The sequence below is a fragment of the Bos taurus genome, chromosome 24, assembly GCF_002263795.3.
Source record: "Bos taurus isolate L1 Dominette 01449 registration number 42190680 breed Hereford chromosome 24, ARS-UCD2.0, whole genome shotgun sequence".
Taxonomy (NCBI): domain Eukaryota; kingdom Metazoa; phylum Chordata; class Mammalia; order Artiodactyla; family Bovidae; genus Bos; species Bos taurus.
In genome coordinates this window covers 11,739,763-11,767,378 of record NC_037351.1, presented here as the reverse complement: position 1 = coordinate 11,767,378, position 27,616 = coordinate 11,739,763, and positions in this window count along the sequence as shown.

Genomic DNA, 27,616 nt, shown 5'->3' with positions numbered 1-27,616 from the left:
AATACTTGGAATGTCCTAAGAGCTGAGAGTCCTAAAGTTGTCTTTTGTAATGCTAACAAGGTGACTTTAGGAACTCCTCTAAAGATGGGGGCTCGTTGCCAGTGGAGCCAATCATGTGATCAGAGGGGTGGAATTTTCAGTCTCAAATCTTGGCCTCCAAGCAAGGGAAAGGGGTTAGAGATGGAGTTCAATCACCAATGGCCGATGAATTAATCAATCATACCTATGTAATGAAGTTTCTATAAATACAAGGACAGATTCAGAGAGGTTCCTAGTTTGTGAAAATGTGGAAATTTGGGGTGAGAGTCATGCTAAGAGAGGGTATGGAAGCCTGTACCCTTTCTCTGTACCTGTCCTATGTAGCTGTTTCATCTCCCTGTTTCTGAGTTATATCCTTTTATAATAAAACAATGATCTAGCAAGTAAAATGTTGCCGTGTGTTCTGTGAGGTGATCTAGCAAATTAATTGAATCTTAGGAAGGGGTCGTGGGGGCCTCCCATCTGTAGTCAGTTGGTAAGAAGCACAGGTGAAAACCTTGATTTGGTGACTGACATCTGAAGTGGGGAGGAGTCAGTCTTGTGAGACGGAACCTCTAACTTGCAAATCCTCTATCTGGTAAATTGAGGTGAATTTTAGGACACCCAGCAGGAGTCCAGAAAAGCATTGGACTTGTGAGGGAACCCCTCACTCTTCACATTCCTACACTGGATTTGGGTGTTCAGATCCCTTTATTAGGTGACCTTTCATTTAGTTAAAAGACCCTAAGTAAGTGAAGGAACGGGCTACAAGAATATGCAGGAAAACTATATAAGAAAACACTAATCAAAAACCACAAGGTAGGAACAGCCCTTGATGACTATGAGTGGGTAGATAAATTCTTGGTCAATAAATAATTGTTTTTTACAGCTTTAAAGACAAGGAATAATCATTGAATTTTTGTTCAATAGCACATCAGCAATAAGGAAATTCAGGAAAAAGTAGATTTGGATTTTACCCCATAAAATATCATATCCTTCTAGCCAGGAGTAATGCCAAACTTAACCATAACAGATGTCAAAGCAATCTCACATTCAACTCGTTAAACAGTTCTTGGAATGACACTAATATGGCTTTGGGAAAGGCAAGTCTAATTTTGACTCATTATACCGCTGGTACTACTTTTCTGCATTCTGAAAAATAACTGCAAGAGGACATCTGAGGATAAAGAGGGACTTGTAGTCTTTTTCTGTAAAATACATCAGGTCTTCTTGGTGCTATGGTGGTATGTGTTGTACAAGTAAACAGAGAATATGATGTCCATGCCATACTTTATTTTTGAAAACATAATCTGCAAAGAACTCCTTTAAGTCGGTTTTAGTCCAGATGAATGGATGTTAGAGATTATATATCCAGTTCATCTCTGGTCATATTATCTAGTGCTGCTCTTCCTGTCATGTTGTGAAAATTTAATTAACATTTTTGAATGAATGAAATAAAATTCAAATGGAAATTGTCATATACTTCTTCTGAATGTATTTTTTGGCAAAGCTAGATGATAAATGTATAAAACAGCAGAGGTGTGAGAAAAATCTATATGAATGGCAAATACTCAGCAATGAAATCTGCTTATTTTTAAATGAAGTTTTATTTTTCATTCAATCTCCCTTTGTCCGTTAACTATTTTAGAGCACTAAGTACCTTGTATGTCTCCCTTACCATATTGTAGCACTTCATAACCTTGAAAAGGACTAAATTTCCTTTCTGATTTTTAAATAAGGGTTTTCTTTAAATTTTTTTTTCATTTAAACATTTTAACTTCAGATAGCGTGAACTTACTTGTTTATGAAGGATATTAAGAGGCATGATTAGAGAAGACCAACTGAGTTACCTAGGACTATCAAATAGCCACTGTCCCTCAATTCTCTACACATGACAAAATATATACCTTTGTTTCAGTAAGTCTCAATTAATGTGTTCTTTTATAAATTCTTATAAGCTGTTACTGTATCTTTTAAATTCACTTTTAATTGATATAATATAATATAATTTATATTTCACCATGAATAGAATACTACAAGGGAAAGTTATGTGGCACTAATAAAGAAAGTGGGCTTCCCAGGTGGCACTAGTGTTAAAGAGCCTGCCTGCCAATGCAGGAGACATGAAAGACTCGGGTTCAATCCCTGGGTCTGGAAGATCCCTTGGAGGAGGGCATGGCAACCCACTCCAGTGTTCTTGCCTGGAGAATCCCATGGACAGAGGAGGCTGGCAGGCTACAATATTGAGCTGTAAAAGATAAATTTTTAAATTTAACTTTGAGTAAACTCAATAACAGTACTTTGGCCACCTCATGTGAAGAGTTGACTTGTTGGAAAAGACTCTGATGCTGGGAGGGATTGGGGGCAGGAGGAAAAGGGGACGACAGAGGATGAGATGGCTGGACGGCATCACCGACTCAATGGACGTGAGTCTGAGTGAACTCTGGGAGTTGGTGATGGACAGAGAGGCCTGGTGTGCTGAGATTCATGGGGTCGCAAAAAGTCGGACATGACTGAGCGACTGAAATGAACTGAACTGAACTGAACTGAAACTCAATAAATGTGTCTCTCTAATTACTTTTAATAATAAAGAGCTTAATGTATTAGTATAACAGGTCTCCAAAACTTTCACTTTAAGAAAAAAAGCAAAAAAAAAATAATTCAAGTCCCTTAGTGACAAGGACTTCTACACAATGGAAATGTCCAGCAGAAGTCAACACATTTCTCCCTGTGGCAAAACAAACGTCCGTATAGGAAGCAGACATATAAAAGGACTTTTGGTTCTGAAAAGCCAGACTCACTTCTAGCACTAGGAACAACTGGAGGCAAAAATTTAGTCACCGTATTACTTTCTTTTTAAGATTTATAGGTTTTATGGAAAGGGATCATCTTTCATTGCTAATATTTGTATTTCTCTTTATTCCTTGAAATGTATAGATTATCCGTTCATCAATCTTTTGAAAAGTTCAGACTTAGAATTTGTCAGTTTTTTTCTACAGTTTGTTCTATTCTCTTTCATTTTTCTCTTTATTTCCTTCCATTTATTTGTGCCTAATTGATGTTTGTTTGTAAATAGTTCTTTTACTTGATATAAGCATTTAAAGGAAACATTTCCCTTTTAAGGAGTGTTTTAGTTGCATCCCAAACATAGTTTGATTGCTGTTTTAATTTTGTTGTGACAAGACAACATACTCTAAATGAATGCAATCTTTGTAAGTGGGTTGAGGCTTGTTTAATAGCTCAGCATATGGCCTGTCTTAGTATGGGGTGTAGTGTTTTAAGAATACAAGTTTGGTCAAATGGAAATGTGACTCTTCTGCTTCCTTACTGACATTTTTATCCACATGGTCTTTCGATTACTAATAGATGTCTATTCAGTCTGCAAGTATGATTATAGATTTGCCTATCTCTGCCTATAGTTTTGTCAATTTTCATTACATGTATTTTGAAGTTTTGTTATTACAAAAGAAAGTGGAAGTGTTAGTCACTCAGTCATGTCTGACTTTTGCGACCCCATAGACTGTTGTCTGCCAGGCTCCTCTGTCTTTGGGATTTTCCAGGCAAGAATACTTGAATGGGTAGTCATTCCCCTCTACGGGTGATCCTTCTGACCCAGGGATCGAACCCAGGTCTCCTGCACTGCAGGCAGATTCTTTACCATCTGAGCCACCAGAGAAGCCCCTTGTTATTATGGGCATACATATTTAAGATTTGTATACCTCGTTGATGAATTGACACTTTTGTCATTAAAATTAATAATTTTTAAAATTGTTTTAGTGTAATGCTTGTTGCGCTTCCTTTGTGGCTCAGAAGGTAAAGAATACCTCCAATTAAAATAAATAAATTTATATTAAAAAAAAAAAAAACAGAAAAAAAAAAAGAATCCGCCTGCAATGTGAAAGACCTGGGTTGGATCTCTGGGTTGGGAAGATCCCCTGGAGGACGGCATGGCAACCCACTCCAGTATTCTTACCGTAGAATTCCATGGATAGAGGAGGCTGGCGGGCTACAGTCCATGGGATCTCAAAGAGTCGGACACGACTGAGCAACTAAGCACAACGCTTCTTACCTTGAAGTCTGTTTTGCCTTACATTAGTATAACTGTACCAGATTTTAAAAAGTTTTATTGGAGTATAGTTGATTTGCAGTATTGTGTTAGTTTTAGGCAAACAACAAAGTGAATCAGTTATACATACACATATATCAACTCTTTTTAAGATTTTTTTTCCCCATATTGGTCAATATAGAGTATTGAGTAGATTTCCCTGTGCTCTACTATAGGTCCTTATTTCTGATAATATATCATTTGGAACTTTTATTAATAGTCCTTTTTATATAGTAGCTCCTACTGCTAAAGGTGGTTCCAGAAATTTATACTTTAATTAGGATTTTTGAATGTATTATCCTTAAGTGTATTTTTCTATTTATTTGTATTGTCATGGCTTTGTTAACGGAGAAGGCGATGGCACCCCACTCCAGTACTCTTGCCTGGAAAACCCCATGGACGGAGGAGCCTGGTAGGTTGCAGTCCATGGGGTCGCGAAGAGTCGGACACGACTGAGCGACTTCACTTTCACTTTTCATTTTCCTGCATTGGAGAAGGAAATGGCAACTCACTCCAGTGTTCTTGCCTGGAGAATCCCAGGGACGGAGGAGCCTGTTGGGCTGCCGTCTATGGGGTCGCACAGAGTCCAACACGACTGAAGCGACTTAGCAGCAGCAGGCTTTGTTAAAATTCTTGTAACTATATGATATTCCTAAACAAATTTGAAATAATGTTGGCCCATATTTCTTCAAGTATTTATCTGTCCCTTCCCTACTTTCTGCTCACTTTCTCTAAGGCTTGTGTTAGTTACACTGTTTTACACTGTTACAGATTATTGAAGTTTTGCTTATTTTTTCTCAGTTCTTTCTTGAGTGGCAGGGTTTTCTTTGAATAATTGCTCTTGAGATTATTGAGATAAATGCAAACCTTTATTTTTGCATTGAATAATCAGTTGACTGTTCCACATAATGTATTTTTTGTTACAGATGTTTTATTTTTATATTTGCAAATACCTGTCCTATTTGCAAGTGACTTATAGTTCTCTTCAAATTCCCCATTTCTTCTTTCGTTATGCTCATCACTGTCAATAGTTTTTAAAACATCCTTGATGATTATTTAAAATCTTTATCTTCTGATGTAAGAATCTTCTGTGTTTCTCTGAGCACATTGTTTGATCACATCTTATCATTTTATTGTATAATGAAGATCATAGATGTTTCCTTGCAAAGAATCTGAATATTTTTGTCTTCCTCTGTAAAGTGTTGATTTCTTTTCTAGCAGAAATTACCTTATCGACAGATCACCTTGATAATGTGGAAGCTTATTTTTATGCTTGCTTCAGTTGGAATATTCTGGATATTTCAAGTTATCAGTGCTGTGAAATGATTGTTAATCCTAAGGCATGGCTCCTTGATGGTTTCACTGGAAATCTCAAGTATTTATCCAACCCCTCAATTATTTATGCTGGAATTTCAAATTGTAGTTTTTCTAGAATGGAAAAGGTATTGAAATCTCTGCTCAATCTTCTTAGCCTCTCTCTATGACTTTTCTCAGGACTTCTTGGATTAATGTCCTTCATATGTGTAATTTAGGAGTCAGCCAAGATTTCAAGCCAGTTTTGTACATGGCGGGGAATGGGGGGCAAAGGGTGTTCCCTTGTGGCTCAGCTGGTAAAGAATACACCTGCAATGTGGGAGACCTGGGTTCAATCCCTGGGTTGGGAAGATCCCCTGGAGAAGGGAAAGGCCACCCACTCCAGTATTCTGGCCTGGAGAATTCCATGGACTATATAGGCCATGGGGTCACAAAGAGTCAAACATGAGTGAGCAACTTTCACTTTCACTTGAACATAGGGAATTTGAGCCTCCACACCGTGGTATCCTCTGTTTGAGGATTTCTTGCCTAAATTCGTAGCCCACTCTGCTTCAACTTAATCTTTATTTCTATTTTTCAACCTAATAATATTTGCACTTTCTGCATAAACTATATTATTGAGAACCATGCAGACCTGTGAGTATTTCCAGGGGTAATTAGATAAAATTTGAGTCTTTAAGCATTATGAATTCTGTCCTTCAAGGCCCCTAGTTTCTACTTGTATGCATTGTAGTACTTTCAGACAGCTGATTTTTAAGTTTATATTTTTTTAAAGAAATTTAACTGTCATTGGTTTGAACAATAGTCAGTCCTAAAGGAAATCCTAGTCAATCCTAAAGGAAAACAACCCTGAATATTCATTGGAAGGACTGCCACCTGATGTGAAGAGCCAACTCCTTGGAAAGGACCCTGATGCTGGGAAAGATTGAGAGCGTGAGGAGGAGGGGGCAACAGAGGAGGAGATGGTTGGATGGCGTCACGGACTCAATGGACATGAGTTTGAGCAAACTCCAGGAGGTAGTGAAGGACAGGGGAGCCTAGTGTGCGGCAGTCCATGGGGGCGCAACAAGTCGGACTCTCCTTAGCAACTGAACAGCAACAGAATAGTATGCTACAAACTACTCAGGCGTTACTATAAGCAAGAATATAATGTACGTGATTGAAAGGAGGAGAGAGAGTATATGTTTCTAAGTTTGTACCATTCTCATTGAATTACTAGCAGTTTGCAGTCCTATTGGGTAAAGTTTTCACATTTGGTTGATAGACAAGTTGGGCAAGGAATTTTATTTTAATCATGTCTTTTCTAAATTTTTGGAATGCCATGTGTAGAAAAGACAAGATAATGACTTTCTCTTCATCGAATCAACAAGCTCATTTTCCCATAATAGCTTAAGCAAGCCTTATAAAAAGTTATGAGGGAGTTTTACAAACATTTATGGCTTTTGCAAATAAACTGCTGGGTGAATTCATTTTGCAAATGTAATTATTATGATGGAAAATACAATTGAAGATTTTAGTCATATCCTTGAAGGGAGAGAATCTTATTCAAAATATATACTTTTCTATGATTTAAAAATCAGGTTCATATTAAGTTTTTGTTAGCAAAAATTGGGAAAAAGTGTCATTTTATCTTTTACAACTACCTTTTCACAGTCTAATATCAACAGCAAGTATTTTGGTAGTTCTCAAAATGTAGTCTAATTGTAAGTGCTGGTTAAAAATGCAAATGTATAGAGCCCAGGATTTTGAATTTATAAGTTCTTTAGACTAATCTCCTATACAACTGGTTTAATGACAGATTATTATCCAGATTAGTGACAAAATTGTGATTAATCTTCAAATTACTTTCTTTCTCAAGGAGCTTCTAAAATTTCTCATGACTTATTAATAAAATATGAAAACAATAACATATAAGCCCAACTTACAAATAGGAATTAAAGTCAATTGGATTCTGTGGAGCCTACATAATGTTTTAAATAGCAAGGCAAAAGATAGGAATGCTAAACTGTTATCATTATGTAAGCTAACCCTCCTATTTTATGTTAAATCTTGTTCTTTATGATCACTACACAAAAGTACCACATTGGCCAAGAGGCCAAGATTAACAATGTAACCAATAATACTTTATTTTATTAATTTTTTTGTTTTTGGCCACACTACCGGCCCTGCAGGATCTTAGTTCCTTGACCAGGAATCAAACCTGTGCTCTCTGCAGTGGAAGTGTGGAGTCTTAACCACAGGATTGCCAGGGAATTTCCAAAGGCAACAGTATTTTAATTACTGGGACACACAAGAAATGATGAGAGATAGGAACCATATAATATAGTATTCAATAATAACAAAGTATTCAAAGTAAACCCAGGACAACAAGGAGAACTGGCATGTGGCGCTGGCTAAAAGAAAGTGGGACAGAACTCTGAAGACTGACTCAGGAGGCCACAGGAGGGCGAAACAGCCCTTGCTGCTTAGTTGCTAAGCCGTGCCCACCTCTTTACAACACTATGGAGCCCATCAGGCCCTCTGACCATGGGATTTCCCAGGCAAGAATATTGGAATGGTTTGCCATTTCCTTCTCTAGGGAATCTTCCCAACCCAGGGATCTAACCTACATCTGCATTGGCAGGCAAATTCTTTACCACAGCGTCCATCTGGGAAGCCTAAAAAGAGCCATACAAGCTCCATATTCTTCACTTCAGCCCATTAGAGGGAGAGTGATGGGAATCTGATTTGGGTATAAGCAATAAAGAATCCTCCCAACAATGCAGGAGATGCAAGGTTGATCCCTGGGTCTGGAAGATCCCCTAGAGAATGAAATGGCAACCCATTCCAGTATACTTGCCTGGGAAATCCCATGGGCAGAGGAGCCTGATGGGCTAGTCCATGGGGTCAAAAAAGAGTAAGACACGACCTAGCAACTAAACAGCAACAGGAATACAGAGCATTAAAAAAAAAAAAAAAAGTGAAAGTGTTAGTCTCTCTTTTTTCTGTGTTGTGTGGAGCATTTTTGAGCCTTGTAACATCCTGACTAAAATTCAGTTGAAGACATGAGGTTTTTAAGGAAATTAAGAAGGTGTAATTTGTATATAGAAATTTTGTTATCTCTTCCTCCTCTACTAAAAGACAACAAAGCTTCTTTAAAAGTAAATTGCAATATATAGGAATGAATATATGGAAGTGGCATAATTCTTGGCTCCAGATTGTGGTAAAAACAGTCATTTCCTGGGTCTACATTCATTGTTATGCCACCTGCTGTCATGCTAAAGGGTATGTGCATTTCTTATAGGTTCTGTTCTGTGGACTATACTCACCCACTTGTTACATAGAAGCAGTAAAACTTCATGTGAAAATTGATGAAATCCATATAAAACTTCTAGTTCAATTAATAACATTAGGTAAATGTTAATTTAATTTTGAGAAATGTGCATGGTTATGTAAGATGCTAACATCAGGAGAATTGGTAAAGATATATGGGAACTTGCTATACTGTCTTTGAAACTCCTAAAAATCTAAAATTATTTCAAAACAGAAAGGCTTAAAAATGTATCATGTAACACTGAAGGAAATTTAGTTGGGAAATTTCTGATAATTTTCTTCAAAAAAGTAGGAACAAATCTTCACAGCTGTCCTTCAGTCCATTTTTCCCCCTTGAGTACCTTTTAAGTCAATGATTGCCCCCTGGTCCTCTTGATGCTCATGAAATAGGCACTGGATAAATGCTTGCTGAATGAGTCAGTCCTTTTGATGTATTTAAAGAACCTTTCATTATTGGGATTTTTATTGCCTTGAAAAGTGCTCCTAAAATTTTCTTTTGACTCACTTAAGTTTGAATTGCTCCTGACCTGCCACATTGTGTGCTTTTTGGTTCTCTTCATGAAAGAAAGCTGTGATGGTTTAAACACATATGCACCGCACTAAGTCACCCATTTTCGCCTTCAGCTCTCAAAATGGATTCTTTTAACTTCACTAGTTATCTCCCCCTACATGGCTTTTATTTTACTATCTGGTCTTTGATGAGAAATGACAAAAAAGTAAGCATTCTGTTAACTTAATGCATATCAATATAGGCCAAAATAAAAGTTGGGTCATTGAGTAGAGACAATAGAAGAGCCTCTTGGACGCAGTAAGACCTTAGGTCTTTTTGAAATGTTCCCTGGATCTTAGGAGTTTCCAATATCTGGTCATCTAGGTGACTGTTATTTTGCATGCTTCATGTGAAACCTTATATGCATATATATGTTTCTTAAATTACTGAAGTTTCAGTACTCTTGCTCTCGCAGTCCAAATCTTTTTGTGTGTTCTTCATCCATTCACTCACTTCCCTGCTTCTGTTGCTATCCTAAAATTTCAGTTATTTTCTCTTGCTCTCATCTTTAGAAAAAAGAAAAACTTCTTTCAGTCATTGAACTCAACTGCTTAAAAGTACTCAGATCTCACAAGTTGTAAAAAAGGCACACTGTCCTATCTGTGTTTTCTGAATCAAGTGAAAAAAACAAAAAAATCTTTACAGCAGTTTATGTGCACTCTGTTGCACTCTAGCAATTTCCAAGTCTTTACGTCTCTAGCATTTGTATTATATAATTCTACTGAAGCCATTCTTTAAAAAGTTGTTTACTTATTAGCAAGCAAAATCCATACACAGTGTTCCTGCTCATTGATGTCTCCAGATAATTGGACACTATGGAACCTGAGCTTCCAAGAAACCATTCTCCACTTTTTTCGATGACATTCCAACCTGAAACTATTCTGACTTCTTCAACTGTTGCCTTTATCTCATCTGGTTCTACTCTTTCAGCCAAGTTTTTTCTGGGTTCTGATCTTGACTTTCTTATTATTCCTTGTCTGAACTCTTTTCTTTGTCTGTACAACTATGCGTGTTATTACAGAAAAACCCAAATGAACTTTTTAGCCAATACTTCAGTTTTACTAATCACCCATCCATATTGAAATGTACCTCCTTCCTTGGTTTTGCCTTTGAGCAACAGTCTTACCTTACTGAGCTTATGGCTATATAGTTTAACCAGGGTCTTCCATAAATATTTCAACAAATTTCCAAAATTAAACTCGTTCTGCTCATTCTGCAAACTGATCCTCTCCTATGTATCTGAGTGTCAGAGATACCAACACACTCCTTTTTTTATAGTTTCAGTCCTTCTCTTAAGCTTACTTTAACCAATTCTATATTCCAGATCTCTCAAGTCTACCAACTTTTTGCTGCTCTTTGTGTTTCCACTTCCACTAAGCCTCTCCAAGCCCTCACAGAAGTGAAAACTCGAAGGGGTTTGAAATAGCTTGAAAAATAAATGGATGTCTGCATAAAGGGAAGATACTGAGGAGTCAGGACAAGGAAAAAATGTAGTAATACTTGTCTAGACATGTAAGAGTAGGAGGTAAGTTGACTGAGAGGTGATCAGATCAAGAAAGATAAAAGTTGGTCCTGAGTTTTAGAATCCTTTGTGTTTTTAATTGATGTCCTACATTGATATTATGTTTTCTGCAACCTAGATTAGAATTTATTATGTGTGAACCAGTGAACCAAATTTTAAGCTATCCAGCCTTTAAAATTTTGTCCTTAGATACTAAAGTTGAATTAAAATCCTTTAGACTCATTCTTATCTAGATATAATTACTTGGGTTTGAGAGCCCCCTTCATTAAATTGCTTCTATAAGGTCTAGTTTCTATGTCTTAGAGTTTGACCAATAGCCTTAAAAGTCCAAATACCACTTACGTATAGAGTAGGGATTTTTAGCATGAAGCCCCTTGGCTCTGTGAACTCTAAAATTGCATGCATTTCTTAATGACTATGGAAATATGCATGTCCCTGGGTGTCTGCTTAAATATATTAGCAGACATTTAAAGATGCAAGAGATCTGAAAAAAAGCTGCTGAGTTTTATCAATGTGAGTAAGGTGCTAGAGATATTTTAAAATACAAATCTGATCACACCCTGCTCCTCTCTTTTATAACCTGTTGGGTTTCCTTTGGCTTTTAAATGAAGACTGTATATAATAGCCAGGACATGGAAGCAATCTAGATGTCCATCAGCAGACAAATGGATAAGAAAGCTGTGGTACATATACACAGTAGAATATTACTCAGCCATTAAAAAGAATACATTTGAATCAGTTCTAATGAGGTGGATGAAACTGGAGCCTATTATACAGAGTGAAGTAAGCCAGAAAGAAAAACACCAATGCAATATGCTGCTGCTGCTAAGTCATGTCAGTCATGTCTGACTCTGTGAGAACCCATAGATGGCAGCCCAACAGAATCCTCTGTCCCTGGGATTCTCCAGGCAAGAATACTGGAGTGGGTTGCCATTTCCTTCTCCAATGCATGAAAGTGAAAAGTGAAAAGTGAAAGTGAAGTCACTCAGTCGTGTCCAACTCTTAGTGACCCCATGGACTATAGCCTACCAGGCTCCTCCATCCATGGGATTCTCCAGGCAAGAGTACTGGAGTGGGTTGCCATTGCCTTCTCCCCAGTACAGTAGACTAATGCATATATATCGGAGAAGACAATGGCACCCCACTTCAGTACTCTTGCCTGGAGAATCCCAGGGGTGGGGCATCCTGGTGGGCTGCCGTCTATGGGGTTGCAGAGAATCGGACATGACTGAAGTGACTCAGCAGCAGCAACGCATTTATATGGAATTTAGAAAGATGGTAACGATAAACCTATATGCAAGACAGCAAAAGAGACACAGATGTATAGAACAATCTTTTGGACTCTGTGGGAGAAGGAGAGATGAGATGATCTGAGAGAATCCCATGTTTCAATGTATACGTGTATATTATCATATGTGAAATAGATCGCCAGTCCAGGTTTGATGCATGAGACAGAGTGCTCAGGGCTGGTGCACTGGGATGACCCAGAGGGATGGGATGGGGAGGGAGGTGGGAGGGGGGTTCAGGATGGGGAACACATGTACACCCATGGCTGATTCATATCAATGTAAGGCAAAAACCACTACAGTATTGTAAAGTTATTAGCCTCCAACTAAAATAAATAAATTTAAAAAAATAAATAAATGAAGACCAAATCTAAGGAATCTGACCTATGATACTCAAATGATACGTCAAGTTTGAGATCTCTATACTAGATTTGCTTGGCTTTTTTTCTGGACATGTGGCTTATTACTATGTTACTTCAATTCCTTTAACAAACTACACTTTCTTGCATCTCAGGGTCTTGAATATTTTGTGAGGAAAGGAACTGTCCCGTTATCATTTTCCAATGTGCTTTCCACCAGATCTTTCTTCCAATTACTTTCTGTCTCACTTCTCATCTCAGCTTAAACATTGCTTTCTTGTTAAGTCTTTCCTGACCATTCTGACAAAATGGATTTAATTCATTCATATGTTCATAATTGCCCTCCATTTTTATATCATAATGTTTATCACAGTTTATAGTTATAAATTTGAGTCCAAATTTTATTTATGTTTATTTATTTGTCTTGTGCAAGCTCAGGAGTGCAGGGAAGAGATGGTTAATTTTCATTGTATTGTTTGTAGCAACCAGGATGAGTCTGGCACTCAATACATGTGCAGTACAGGTTTCTTGAATGGATACATGCTTTGATGTAGTATCTTAGATCTTCTCCTTGGAGTGCCTAGTAATGTTCATACACCCTACAGCATCCTTCATGGAATTTTAGTACATGGAAAATCCTAATGAAATAATTGTTGACTGAATGAAAAGATGCTTTCCCAACAAAGAAGTGTTGCTTTGCTGCATCACCCTAGGCATGTGTGCTTCCTTATTTTACAGATGTAAAAATGCTAAACGATGTAATTTCTAGGTCAACTGTTTTTTTTTTTTTTAATTTTATTTTATTTTTAAACTTTACATAATTGTATTAGTTTTGCCAAATATCAAAATGAATCCGCCACAGGTATACATGTGTTCCACATCCTGAACCCTCCTCCCTCCTCCCTCCCCATACCATCCCTCTGGGTCGTCCCAGTGCACTAGCCCCAAGCATCCAGTATCGTGCATCGAACCTGGACTGGCAACTCATTTCTTACATGATATTTTACATGTTTCAATGTCATTCTCCCAAATCTTCCCACCCTCTCCCTTTCCCACAGAGTCCATAAGACTGTTCTATACATCAGTGTCTCTTTTGCTGTCTCGTACACCGGGTTATTGTTACCATCTTTCTAAATTCCATATATATGCGTTAGTGTACTGTATTGGTGTTTTTCCTTCTGGCTTACTTCACTCTGTATAATAGGCTCCAGTTTCATCCATCTCATTAGAACTGATTCAAATGTATTCTTTTTAATGGCTGAGTAATACTCCATTGTGTATATGTACCACTGCTTTCTTATCCATTCATTTGCTGATGGACATCTAGGTTGCTTCCATGTCCTGGCTATTATAAACAGTGCTGCGATGAACATTGGGGTACACGTGTCTCTTTCCCTTCTGGTTTCCTCAGTGTGTATGCCCAGCAGTGGGATTGCTGGATCATAAGGCAGTTCTATTTCCAGTTTTTTAAGGAATCTCCACACTGTTCTCCATAGTGGCTGTACTAGTTTGCATTCCCACCAACAGTGTAAGAGGGTTCCCTTTTCTCCACACCCTCTCCAGCATTTATTATTTGTAGACTTTTGGATCGCAGCCATTCTGACTGGTGTGAAATGGTACCTCATAGTGGTTTTGATTTGCATTTCTCTGATAATGAGTGATGTTGAGCATCTTTTCATGTGTTTGTTAGCCATCTGTATGTCTTCTTTGGAGAAATGTCTATTTAGTTCTTTGGCCCATTTTTTGATTGGGTCGTTTATTTTTCTGGAGTTGAGCTGTAGGAGTTGCTTGTATATTTTTGAGATTAGTTCTTTGTCAGTTGCTTCATTTGCTATTATTTTCTCCCATTCTGAAGGCTGTCTTTTCACCTTGCTAATAGTTTCCTTTGATGTGCAGAAGCTTTTAAGGTTAATTAGGTCCCATTTGTTTATTTTTGCTTTTATTTCCAATATTCTGGGAGGTGGGTCATAGAGGATCCTGCTGTGATGTATGTCAGAGAGTGTTTTGCCTATGTTCTCCTCTAGGAGTTTTATAGTTTCTGGTCTTACATTCAGATCTTTAATCCATTTTGAGTTTATTTTTGTATATGGTGTTAGAAAGTGTTCTAGTTTCATTCTTTTACAAGTGGTTGACCAGATTTCCCAGCACCACTTGTTAAAGAGATTGTCTTTAATCATTGTATATTCTTGCCTCCTTTGTCAAAGATAAGGTGTCCATAGGTGCGTGGATTTATCTCTGGGCTTTCTATTTTATTCCATTGATCTATATTTCTGTCTTTGTGCCAGTACCATACTGTCTTGATAACTGTGGCTTTGTAGTAGAGCCTAAAGTCAGGTAGATTGATTCCTCCAGTTCCATTCTTCTTTCTCAAGATCGCTTTGGCTATTTGAGGTTTTTTGTATTTCCATACAAATTGTGAAATTATTTGTTCTAGCTCTGTGAAGAATACTGTTTTAAAATGTATTTCCAAAGTGATGGACACAAATGATCATGTTTAAGTCTTTATGAAATTCACACCTTTTCCACACCTCCCAGTGGTATGGTATTTGTATACATGAAATATGTGGAGAGGGAGCATTTGATTCCTCATGTTCCTTAGCCAGTGTGAGTTGATATGCAAGGAGCATAATGGGACCATAGGACTTTCTGCACATTTTAAAGAATTATATGCATATGCCTCGTTGATTGTGAACTGATATATGGGAGCAATAAATAGTGACAGAAGACTTAATTGCTTAAAACCATCGTCCTGGCACAGTGAGCCTTTCATAATTCTTGATAATATGTTTTTGATTACTTGTTGCTTGAGTGCCATATCATAAGAACTCATGTGAATGGAAGCATCTGTGTGTACTTAGGTCATATGCCATTTTATAATAAGTGAGCAATAAACCAACTGGATCACACTGGAGTTACAGTTTTTAAAGGTGATACATAAATATAGAGAAATGGATGATACATAAGTATAGAGAAATTAATATTTTCACAGTTATGCTTCTCTAACATTGTGAAGCATATTATTTTCAGCAATAGATGCCTTTACTGATAAGGCAAAACTTGTTCAGAACACTCATAACACTGTGATATTTGAACAATTATTTTTTTATCTCATAGAAATGACTTCAGGAGTGCAATGTATACTGATAAATTAGAGAAAATGTAAGAAATGAAAACCCACAAGAGATGTTTTGCCTGTTTAAAAAATTGTATTGTAGTTTGACAATGTCTCGTGGCTAAACTCAGGGTCCCAGGAACTATTGAACTGATAGAAGGTGGTTAGCAGCTATACTCTCACGATGAGGCAGTTGTCAGGATGCTAGAACCTCATTTTGATTGTGGTTTGATGAAAGTTGCCCACTGAGGTCTAGCAAAGACACCTACCTAGATAATACCACTTAACTGAGCTAAGAATCGAGGAGTATAATCTTGGACTTTCAAAAGTAAACGTGTCTCATTGATTATCTCTCACTCAGTGTCCCTTTGGCAACAGAGCTGAAGCTCCTGCCTTTCGATCAGGACTTAACAGTGGCAATTCATAGCAAAGATAATACTGGATATGAATATTGAAAAAACAGAAGCTAGATATGCTTTTCTAGAATAAGACAGTTTAGTAGTAATAAATTGTTTTGTAAATTTTACACACACTATCTGAACTCTTCACAACAAACCTATGGACTAGGAACTGTTACTATTCAATATTACTATCTAAATTAATAAAATGAGGCTCAGAGGAGAGTTTTATAACTGGCCTTCAGCCACAGAGTTGACATGGCAGTACTTTGATTGGAAACCAGTTTCAGAATTAAAAGACCAGGCTTCTAATCAACCCACAATCAACTGAGATGAAAACCAAGGTGGGTATTCACGAGGAAGACTGTCCAGGCTATTTGGGAAAATTATTTTTGAAACCGCATGGTCTAAAAGGCACATGATTTTTTTTTTTTAAATAAGTAGTAGACCCAGAGCTATTGAAGTTTGGGTTTGGAGAATTAAGATAGAATAGGAACTAGTAAATCTTCTTAGCATTCTTATCCTTCTTTCATTCCCCTTCTTTCTCTTGCCATTCTACACATACCGAAATGAATGAACCAAACCTATAAATCCCATAAAAGCTACCCTTAATCTGTCCCTCTTTTAGTATGCTTTTAAAAAAAGACCAATAGCTTTCAGTGAAATATGATATGGACTGAAGCAGAGAGCTCTGCACAATTTTTAGGATTTGGCTTTGCAAAATCTGTTCATTTTTTCTCAGGAGTGGGAAGGACATACAATGACTCAAATCCATCCAGTGCATAAACAATTCCTAGAATGCAACCTTTTTCTGGGAAGTAGACTGATACTGCTATATCTCCAATATACTTTAATATAATATTGTCAAAGAGCTATTTTTATCCTATTGTCAAGATCATTAATAGAAAAAGTACCTATATTATTGATGCTATAATTTAAAAGTATTTTAATATGTAACTTTAAAATTTTATTTGAAAATGAAAATAGTACTGAAATAGTACTAAAATTTTGCCACACAGGATCTTCATTGGGGTGCACAGACTCTCTAGTTGTGGTGCACAGGCTCAGTTGCTCCACAGTAAGTGAGACCCTATTTCCCTGACTGGGGATTGAAACTCGTGACCTCTGCATTGCAAGGCAGACTCTCAATCACTGGGCCACTAGGGCGGTCCCCAGATTTTTGAATTTTGCATGTTGGAATTTCTCAAAGTATAGAAAAACTTTCCATCATCTCATAGCTGAATTGCTAAACTTTATAACTTAGTAATTTCCATCATTACAAGATTGACATAGACTCTAAGGTCTCAAAAGAATCAGACACAACCGAGTGACTGAACAACAGCAAAGCATTTCACACACCTCTCTTTTCTAGAACAAAAAGTGAACTCTAAGACCATCAAGTGGCTTTCTCTAGTATATTCATTTTGAAAGAATTTTTGGCAATTCAGAACTGGAATCCAGTACCCTGACTGTATTATACTGAAGTAGGCTTCAGTTGTTTCAGTGGGTATAATTGCTCTTCTTTGGCATATATTAAATTCTTATTTTCCATATTTTTTAGAAGCGACACACATTGTATATGAAGGGAATCATTATGTTTTATTTTTGTGAATGTCCTTGTTTACTTGTGCTGATTTTGATATTCCCATATCTGAAACAAGATTTTTTCCAGAGTGCATAATACCATGAAAAGCATGGTGAGTTTTTTCTTGACTGGTTTTCATACATGATTAGAGTATCTTTTCAAAATTCTGGAACTACACTTGAATCCTGTCAGAAATAAATGAACAGCCTCAATGAATACTTTAGTCTCCTTTGAGCTCTTTGAATTAGATTATCCCTCTCTGCAACTTTCAGTTCAAATGGAAAAAGCCACAGGAGATGCAACTAGATTGTTAATAGTAGAAGTGGTCTGATTCAGGTACAATTGTACAAACGTTCCTCACATTACAGTTTTCAAATTGACTTTGCAAGATATATGGTAATTTTTCTAGCTATGTATGTGGGCAAGGTTGTAATAAATACCAATAAAAGGAATTATTCATTTAAAGTCAGTCTTTCAGAATGGACAATTCTTTATTTAAGACTTTGATTGCATAATGGAATATAAATTGGATTCAATAATGTAAAGTGGAATTATTCTGCAGTAGTTTTATTTGTGTTTCTTTTCTGTATACATATACTAATAAAGAAAATTTTCATTTGAAATGTTGACTGTGGTATATACCGAATATCGAATAATTTAGGTGAATATTTCACTAGAGAAGTAAAACAATGCTACTCATTTATTTATCATCTGAAGCATAATTATTGACTCACTTTACAAAGTCTGACAATTATCAGAAACTTCTGACTGTTTCAACATACAAACTGGTATTGATAACTAGAATGTTTTCCAAAGCTGTATTTAATCTATTAAAAGTGGGAAATTGTGAAACCCAATTTTGAAGTCCACATAGTTATCTTTCTTTATCAATTTATATATATAACATATATATTTTTTTCTCTATTGATTGTTTCTTTGTAGAGTTTACATCACATAAGGCCATAAATTAAATAACATGTTATGATATCCTCTGAATAAATGAATATCCTTTTTTCTTTGCATATATATTTGATTTGATTTTAAGGATTGTGTGTATGTGTATGTGTGTGTGCATGAAAGAGGGAGAGAGGATTTTCATAGACACTTACACCAAAGGATTGTGTGTATGTGTATGTGTGTGTGCATGAAAGAGGGAGAGAGGATTTTCATAGACACTTACACCAGTTTGGATAAGTAGACTGTAAAAGATATAAAAATGATTCTGATACACTATTTATTATAATTTACAGCTAATTGCAGAGACATTACTTTGCCAACAAAGGTCTGTCTAGTCAAGGCTATGGTTTTTCCAGTGGTCATGTATGGATGAGAGAGTTGGACTGTGAAGAAAGCTGATTACCAAAAAATTGATGCTTTTGAACTGTGGTGTTGGAGAAGACTCTTGAGAGTCCCTTGGACTGCAAGGAGATCCAACCAGTCCATTCTGAAGGAGATCAGCCCTGGGATTTCTTTGAAAGGAATGATGCTAAAGCTGAAACTCCAGTACTTTGGCCACCTCATGCGAAGAGTTGCCTCATTGGAAAAGACCTTGATGCTGGGAGGGATTGGGGACAGGAGGAGAAGGGGACGACAGAGGATGAGATGGCTGGATGGCATCACTGACTCGATGGACGTGAGTCTGGGTGAACTCCGGGAGTTGGTGATGGACAGGGAGACCTTGTGTGCTGCGATTCATGGGGTCGCAAAGAGTCGGACACGACTGAGCAACTGAACTGAATTGAACTGAACTGACAGCTAATTTTACCTATTTGATATGTTTTTGTGATGGTATAATGAAAGTGGGGGCTGTGGAATAGATTGAGTAACATAGTCATGTCGACTCTGCAACCCTTTGGACTATAACCCATCAATTTCTTCTGCCCATGGGATTTTTCAGAAAAGAATACTGGAATGGGTTGCCATTTTCTCTTCCAGGGGATCTTCCTGACCCAGGGATCCAACCTGCATCTCCTGCATTGCAGGCAAATTCTTTACCCACTGAGGCATTAGGGAATCCCATTAAAGAAGCAATTTCCTTTGTTCAAACACTTACAGGAGGAACTAAAATTGCAAGAACCATAGAGTACCTACTATGTTCCAATCTCCTTACCAGACATTGGGCATATATGACATCATTTAACCTTTCCAACTACATTAAGGTGGCTTTATTTCCACTCTTTAAGGAGAAGGAACTGAGAATTAGATAAATAGACCAACTAACTTGCTTTGTGATGCCAAAATGAGTGATGAAACATAGGATCCAAGGCCATGCCTGTTTGACTAATGGATCAACTGTCATTCCACTTTATTTAACTGATTGTATGTTCTGACACTTAATGATTCAGTGTGGGGAAGCTATTTCCTTCTACTTTAAAAAAAAATTGTTTTCTGTGTTGTAATGATTGCTTCATTTCTGTCAACACCACAAAAGTTCTTAAAACCTGAAACATTAACAAAATTAGGTACACTGTTTTGGTTTGGTGAGCAAAAGGATTAGATATATAATGCAAGTGAGTTCCAAAATGTACGTGAAGGGAGACAGAGAAAAACAAGAAGAGTAACCCAATGCGAATAGGGAAAAAACAACTTTCAAGCCAAAGAGAGGAATGAAACAACAATGTTTATTTACACATGGCTCTTGTAGAAGGGTCTGGAAGCATGGGACTGCGTACTACTCTCCTCCATCCATACAGATGCTTTTTTCCTGAAAGAACTCTGCAAATCTGAGTGCTCTGGGTCAGGTTATATCAACTGTGCAGACCTCCTTGTTTGAACTGGACAAATGTAAAGAGATTTGACTTTTGAGCACAGACAATGAAAAAAGAAAGATCCTATTAAATCCTGTACAACAGTGCAAAACCCAGGGCCTTATTAAAGTTTCCTTACTCAAGGAACTATGTAATACTTCCACAGGGAAACAAAATATCAGACAAAATCACAAAAAAAGAAAAGCTGTCATTATCAAAAGAGACTTTAATTTAAAGTATATTAATAAATGCACCATGAACTCCCAAGACAGAAAATGTACCAGGCAGCCACCTGAAGGCTGTTCTTTTCATACTTTAGACTCCTGCACCACTTTTCAAGTGCTTGTGAAATTTTCATTGTTGATGACAGTTATTGCTCACCTTCCTAAAATTGGTCTTTAAAATGACTTTGTGCTTTAATGCAGACGGAAAAATCCTTCATTCCGGTGATCAGTTCCAAAGCCTTAGAAACAGTGCAATCAATCACATATAGTGCCTGATTAATGTGTCAGGCAATAAGCGTAGCTATAGCTGTTTCAAGGCCACTGACGGAATCTGAAACCTGACTCGCCTGTGGCTCTGGGTAAATCAAGGGTCAGCAAAAGTGTCCACTTCTGTACCGATTATTTGAAACAGAATATCAGGTTAGGAAGATTGAATATTGATTTGGCAAGCACTTTTAAGTTATTAATGATTTCTATAATTCTGATAATTAAATTTTATTCAACGACAGCCTTTTAGCTGTATGCTTTACTTTTCTCAAATTACCTTTCTTTATCATGATAAACTGACAACTTTCATAAAATCAACAAATTCCTTGAAAAACAGCCCAAATTATCAGATACTCTAGTAATCTTTTAAAAAATATTTTTTAAATTTTTTATATATATATATATATATGTATATATATACTTCTTAAGGCACAAAACATGATGATGTGATATACATATATATAGTGAAGTGATTTCTACAGTCAAGCTAACAGATCATCTTCTCAGATTGTTACCATTTCTTTTTGTGATGAGTGCATCTGAAATCTACTCTCTCAGCATATTTCCAGTATTCAGTACAGAATTATGAACTACAGTTGTCATGCTTATTCTACAGAACTTCAGGTTTGACCAACATCCCCCAATTCTGTCCTGTTCATCCCTCAACTCCTGCAACCCCAGCTCCTGATAACACCTTTCTGCTCTCTGTCTATGAGTTGTTTTTTTTTAAAGGTTTCACATATAAATGAGATTATCGTCTTCTATCTGGCTAATTTCACTTAGCAAAATGTCCTCTATGTTCATTCATATTGTTGTAAATGGCAGGATTTTCTCATTTCTCAAGGCTGAATAATATGTAGCATTACTCTCTCTTCTTCATTCATCTGTGGGAGGACACCGGTTATTTCTGTATCTTTATATTTTGGTTATTGTGAATAATATGGCAGTTGAACATGGGAGTACAGATATTGCTTCAAGGTGACTAATTTCATGATTGTTGAAGAGTTTTTTACAGAGCATTTCTAAGAAGAACATTGTATTTGATTCTGATAGCTTACTACACTGAATTTTGTGACATTTCTTATGAACAATGTCAAGGAAAAAAAAAACTTACATTGTCATGGGTTTAGAACCAAATTAAGCCAAGACTAGGAACAAACAAAACTCAAAAGAAAAAGCAACAACAGAAAATACATGTGAAAGCAACATATAAGTTTGAAAAATCTAAATAACAGAAATATCAAGACTATTTATTACTTGAATCATCCGCTAAATTTTTCATCATTTTTATAGACTTTAAATCACATAATATACACAATCATTTATTTTTATTGCTCGATTTTTTTCTGTCTTTAACTTATCTTTTATTTCATTTCACTAAAAATGCTTATTTTATACCTGGTATGCAATAGGCACTGTGAAATATTACATGTTAGCTTCCAAGGCTAATGACCAAATATTAGATTTTGTGCATATAGAATTTCCTGTAGAGAGATCAGTTAGAACTCAATATTGCAGACATATTTTGACAACAAAAGAATCTAATCATTAAGCACTGACAACCCCTATTGTTATTCTAAATCCAGGTGAATCAATAAGAAGTTTTACATCGTGCTTAGAGAAAGAGCAATAACCTTTGAATCAGTCCTGCACATGAAGCAGTAATTAGGTGCTCACTTTTGGAGAGGTCGAACCATCACCGATTGTACAAATGCCTGCCTCTGGGGCTGTATTCATTAACGTAGTAATGAGCTGTTGAAACAGCAATGCAGAGCAAATCTACAAGGCAGGGAGACTAATTGGCTTGGGATACTTTCTGCTACCCTGCTGTTAGAGAGACAGACACTTCTTTATACTCAGTGGACATTTTGAATTCCATTATTGTTGAAACACGATGCTGTGTTCACAGGTCTCAGATTCATGAGTTTCTGAAACCTTAAATTGCGGATCTCTGAATGTTTTCCAGAAATTTAACCAAACTGCCCCATGAAGCGTCCTTAGTGTTTTCCGGGGACATCTTTTTGCTGAACAAAACAGGGTTATGCATCTCATATTTACAGAAGGCCCTGCGCACAGAACGATCTCATCTGTTTTGTCCTCAACTGTAAAATTGATTAACAAAGCCTACCTTGGCTCTGTTACACGGCATGGCTGGAGGTCATTACAACAACGCTGACAACCATCTTGTAAATCTAAGCCATCTGGTGAGAGTTTGGTCTTTCCAGGTGGCGATTGTAATAAAGAACCCACTTGCCAGTCAGAAGATGCAAGAGATGTGGGTTCGATCCCTGAGTGGGAAAGATCCCCTGGAGAGGGCATGGTAACCCACTCCAGGGATCCTGCCTAGAGAATCCTATTAGCAGAGGAGCCTAGCAGGCTACTGCCATGGGGTTGCAAGAGTTGGATATGACTAAGCGACTAAACAGCAACAGCACTCTTTAATTATTTCATTAAAATTCTATTAAAAGATGAATAGCGTGCCTAAATTATCCAGTTTTGCCTTTATCTTTAAATAGTCAGTTATCACGACGCTACTGAAGTGATTTGGCATGCTCACATGCAGTGAGAGTTCAAAGAAAAAAGTCAATGACATTTCTGCATCATTTACAGATAAAAGAAGACACCTTAAAGAAGACACAACTCTGATGATGGCTGAATGCCAAATCCTTGGCATTATTATTATTATTATGACATCTCTTGACAATAACTGACAGCAGCTTTGTTCCTGTATCCTGTTGAAGTATCTCATCTGGTCACATAAATTCCTTTGGATGCTTACATTTTAATAATAATTTATTTCCCTGCAGTTGGGCATTTAGAAACCAGTTTGTTAGGAGCTAAATTCTTATATGCAAGGTCTGAAGGCTGTTTCACCTCCTTATAATACATCCTCCCCTTTTGCATCTAGAGCTCCTTGGTGCCAGTTACTTCTCCATCTAAGAATCAGATAATTGCTCCCTATCACTTATCTCCTTTTCTTTCTCCCAGTCCAAAGTGCCTATTTTTTAATCACTTTCTTTCCCTTATTAATGTCTAGATTGCTTTCACATTTACTGATCCATAGCTTATGATAAACATTGTGCTGTAGGCTGTAAGTCAGTTCCATAGATCATGGTCACAGTGCTTGAGAAGCTCATAGCCTTGTTTTCTATGTGCAGGGATGACATAATCCAGTGGTTATTCTCCAGGAGTCTCTAAATTTGCACAGAGGAGGTCATTACCATGCATTCTGGTGTAATGGATAAATGCTCTTCCACACTGCCAAGAAGGATGGCTTCCTGCACAAGGGTTCTAATCTCTATTTTACCCTGATAGCATGGTCTTCCTGGGTTTTTTCAGATTTGATGTCTTTGGCCACCATCCTAGATAGGTCATTACAGCCTGTGTGTAACGGGAATATTGAATGCAACTAAAAATGATTAAATAACAACATTATGTTGCAGGCCACCATTAGACCTTGATGTTGTCTCATCATTAACATGTTTCTTGTCACTTTTCCTTTGCATTCTATAGCAATAACCTGCCAGGGTTTATTTTGCTTATTAATTATGCTATTTGCTGATTTGATCAATGCTGAAACATTTTGAAGCTTAGAATAGAAAAAAAAACTAAATGATTGGAAAACCAACCATAAAAATGCTTCCTTTTGAATTTCACTAATTAGAAAACTCTAATTGAAGGTTTTGCCTTCAATTGTGTCCTACAATTCAAAGTCATCTTTATTACAGTATTTTTAACAAGTAGCTCTTAGTTGCAAGATTATAAAAGAAGAAAAATTGGGAATGATTTCTAGGTAGAATTCATATTCTTGACTATTTTCATCTCTAATCAGTTAAATTCTAATTTGTCAAGTCACTTGTTTTTGTGAAAACATTAGCATTTAAGTTAGATGTTTCTCAATTCTTTTTTCAATTCTTTTACTGTCTGTATCGTATAATGTATTTTTTTTGTATAATGTATTTTTATCTATTAAGTCTCTGATGCTGAGATCCTGTTAATTAAAAATAACTTTTATAAATCAATGGAACACTTCCTTCATGAAGTAACAATGTGTATGTAAGCCACAAGTCAAAAAAAAGCATATTAGTTGGAAAAGATAATGGGAAATTATATTTGGTATTAATTTTATCCTGATTGTGTGTAGGTTTAGTTGCTAAGTTGTGTCTGACTCTTCGTGAACCCATGGACTGCATCAAGCATACTCCTCTGTCCATAGGAGAGGAAAACTTAAAGGAAGTCAAGAGGAGAAAGCTGTTATCTCAGGTATATGAATATTACACCTACGTTTATCACGTTTTAGTAAAAGCATCTCTCTCAGTAAAATATCAATTCATTTTCTTCCACTGATTATACTGTAACTCCTATATTTCACTACTAAAATACACCGATAGAGGTAATGTCAGTAATTTCATCTGTTTATAATTTTATGTTTACATTATTTCATGATAAATAGTCACTATGTTGACAAGTGAGATGTTGAATCAGAGTTTGTGTCTGGGTTTTCTTGAGGTCAACATTAGCACTCAGTGCAATTCCCTTTGCTTCCCTTAAAAGGAAATTATTAGTTACGCTTTACAACTCTCATATTGGACTGTGGTACCTAATCCAGCATATCAAGTGGCATTCCAGTTAAACCTCCTTAATCCTGCTTTTGTCATATCACCCAAAGCAAGGTTATTGACTGGACTTAATGGGTTAGTACAACATGTCTCTGACTTAATAGGTTAGTAATATACGAGGTCACTCTTTCTAGTTTCTGAACAGAGATGATTCATATAGAATAACTATAAAACAATAGATTCTGTCATATTAATGGGATACCTGTATAACACACAAAACAGGAAATAATTTTAAACCTTTCCAAGGAGATTTGTGGGATTAGTGATTCTAGAAACCAAGAAGACAAAACTCCCCTTTGTCTTGATTGGATTGTATAGGAAATCTCTCTATAGCTTGGGGCCTCTGTATCCTTTCTGAATGACTTATGGAGCTCAAGAAGGTGGGCTGTGATAAGGGGAATGAGGAATAAACAAGAAAAGGCCCAGCAGTACATCCTGTCATGAATATTTTCTTTCAATTGCCACTCTAGGAGTGGGATATTTCTTAAAATAATCTTTCACAGCAGGATTTATTTTAATAGCAAGAGTAGTATACATATATAAATAAATTCCATAGTTATTCATGACATTTAGGAAAACTTCTGACTTCTTAGGTGTTGTCAGTACTTAAAATATGTAGATCAATACTTTAAATGTCCTGAGCAGTGCTCTAACCAGTTTACAAATATCAAACAGGGAGTGTATGTGATAATTCATTAAGTATAACATATAGTATATAGTTTAGACAATATTATAATAATGTTAATAATGGTGATGAAAATTATTATGGTGATGAAATTGATGATAATTATAAGAATACTTATTTATTTTTTATTTTTTTATTTTTTTTAAATTTTATTTTATTTTTAAACTTTACGTAATTGTATTAGTTTTGCCAAATATCAAAATGAATCCATCACAGGTATACATGTGCTCCCCATCCTGAACCCTCCTCCCTCCTCCCTCCTCCCTCCCCATACCATCCCTCTGGGTCGTCCCAGTGCACTAGCCCCAAGCATCCAGTATCGTGCATTGAACCTGGACTGGCATCTCATATACTTATTTATTTTTTAAATAAGAAGATAATATTTAAGTCTGATTGTGTTGTTTAAACCTAATTATTTAAATGTCTATACATCACATATTTTACCATACATGACTGCATGTCCTTACCTGTTCCCAGCTCATGTTTAGCCAAAACTTAACCTAACCTATCCACTTAGATTCATTGTGCATCTTGATTCTAATCTTAGAAAACTTTCAAAGCCCTACAGTTCACCGTTAACAAAACAAAACAAATAAACAGGGGGAAAAAAAAATCTTCACTTCCCTGGACTTCACAGTTCCCTCTGCCTCTGTCTCCTCTCCCACTTTATGGTAAAATGTCCTAATAATTTCATCCTCACCCTCTCAACACCCTTAACATTCTGTCTTACATATAACTTCACTTCAACTTGTGTTTCCACCATGTCACAAATTGCCTGTTGTTCTTTATTTTCTGTTTAAAAAGTCATAGGAGAAGCTTCATCTGTTTACCCAATTTCTAGGAGCATTTTATGGGTGCCTCCCTGATAGCTCAGTTGGTAAAGAATCCAATAAGCAAGTCAGGAGATCCCGGTTTGATTCCTGGGTCAGGAAGATCCACTGGAGAAGGGATAGGCTACCCACTCCAGTATTCTTGGGCTTTCCTTGTGGCTCAGCTCATAAAGAATCTGCCTACAGTGTGGGAGACATGGACTCGATCCCTGGGTTGGGAAGATCCTTGAAGAATGGAAAGGCTCCCCACTGCAATATTCTGGCCTGGAGAATTCCATGGACTGTAAAGTCCATGGGCTCACCAAGAGACAGGACACTACTGAGCGACTTTCACTTTTAGGAGCATTTTATAGTTTATTACTCTCTCCTTAACAGTTTCTTTTTCCTTTTCGCTTGGTTTACAGTCTTCACTTTTGTTCATTGTCTTTTGCCACCCATCACACTGCTCGCTTTTTTAAAATCTTTGTTACTGTCATTTTACTGCTAACTTTGAAAAATTTGTTCCTTAGTAAACGATCTTGACTCCTCTATCTTACAGACTGATATGTTCATTCAAGTCAGCATCACAGACCTAACACATCCCAGACAAAACCTTTGAATTTCTTCTAATCTGTTCTTCATCTATGGTCCTGATCTCAATGAATGACATCATCATTCATTTGCTTGCTCAATTATAAGACTAA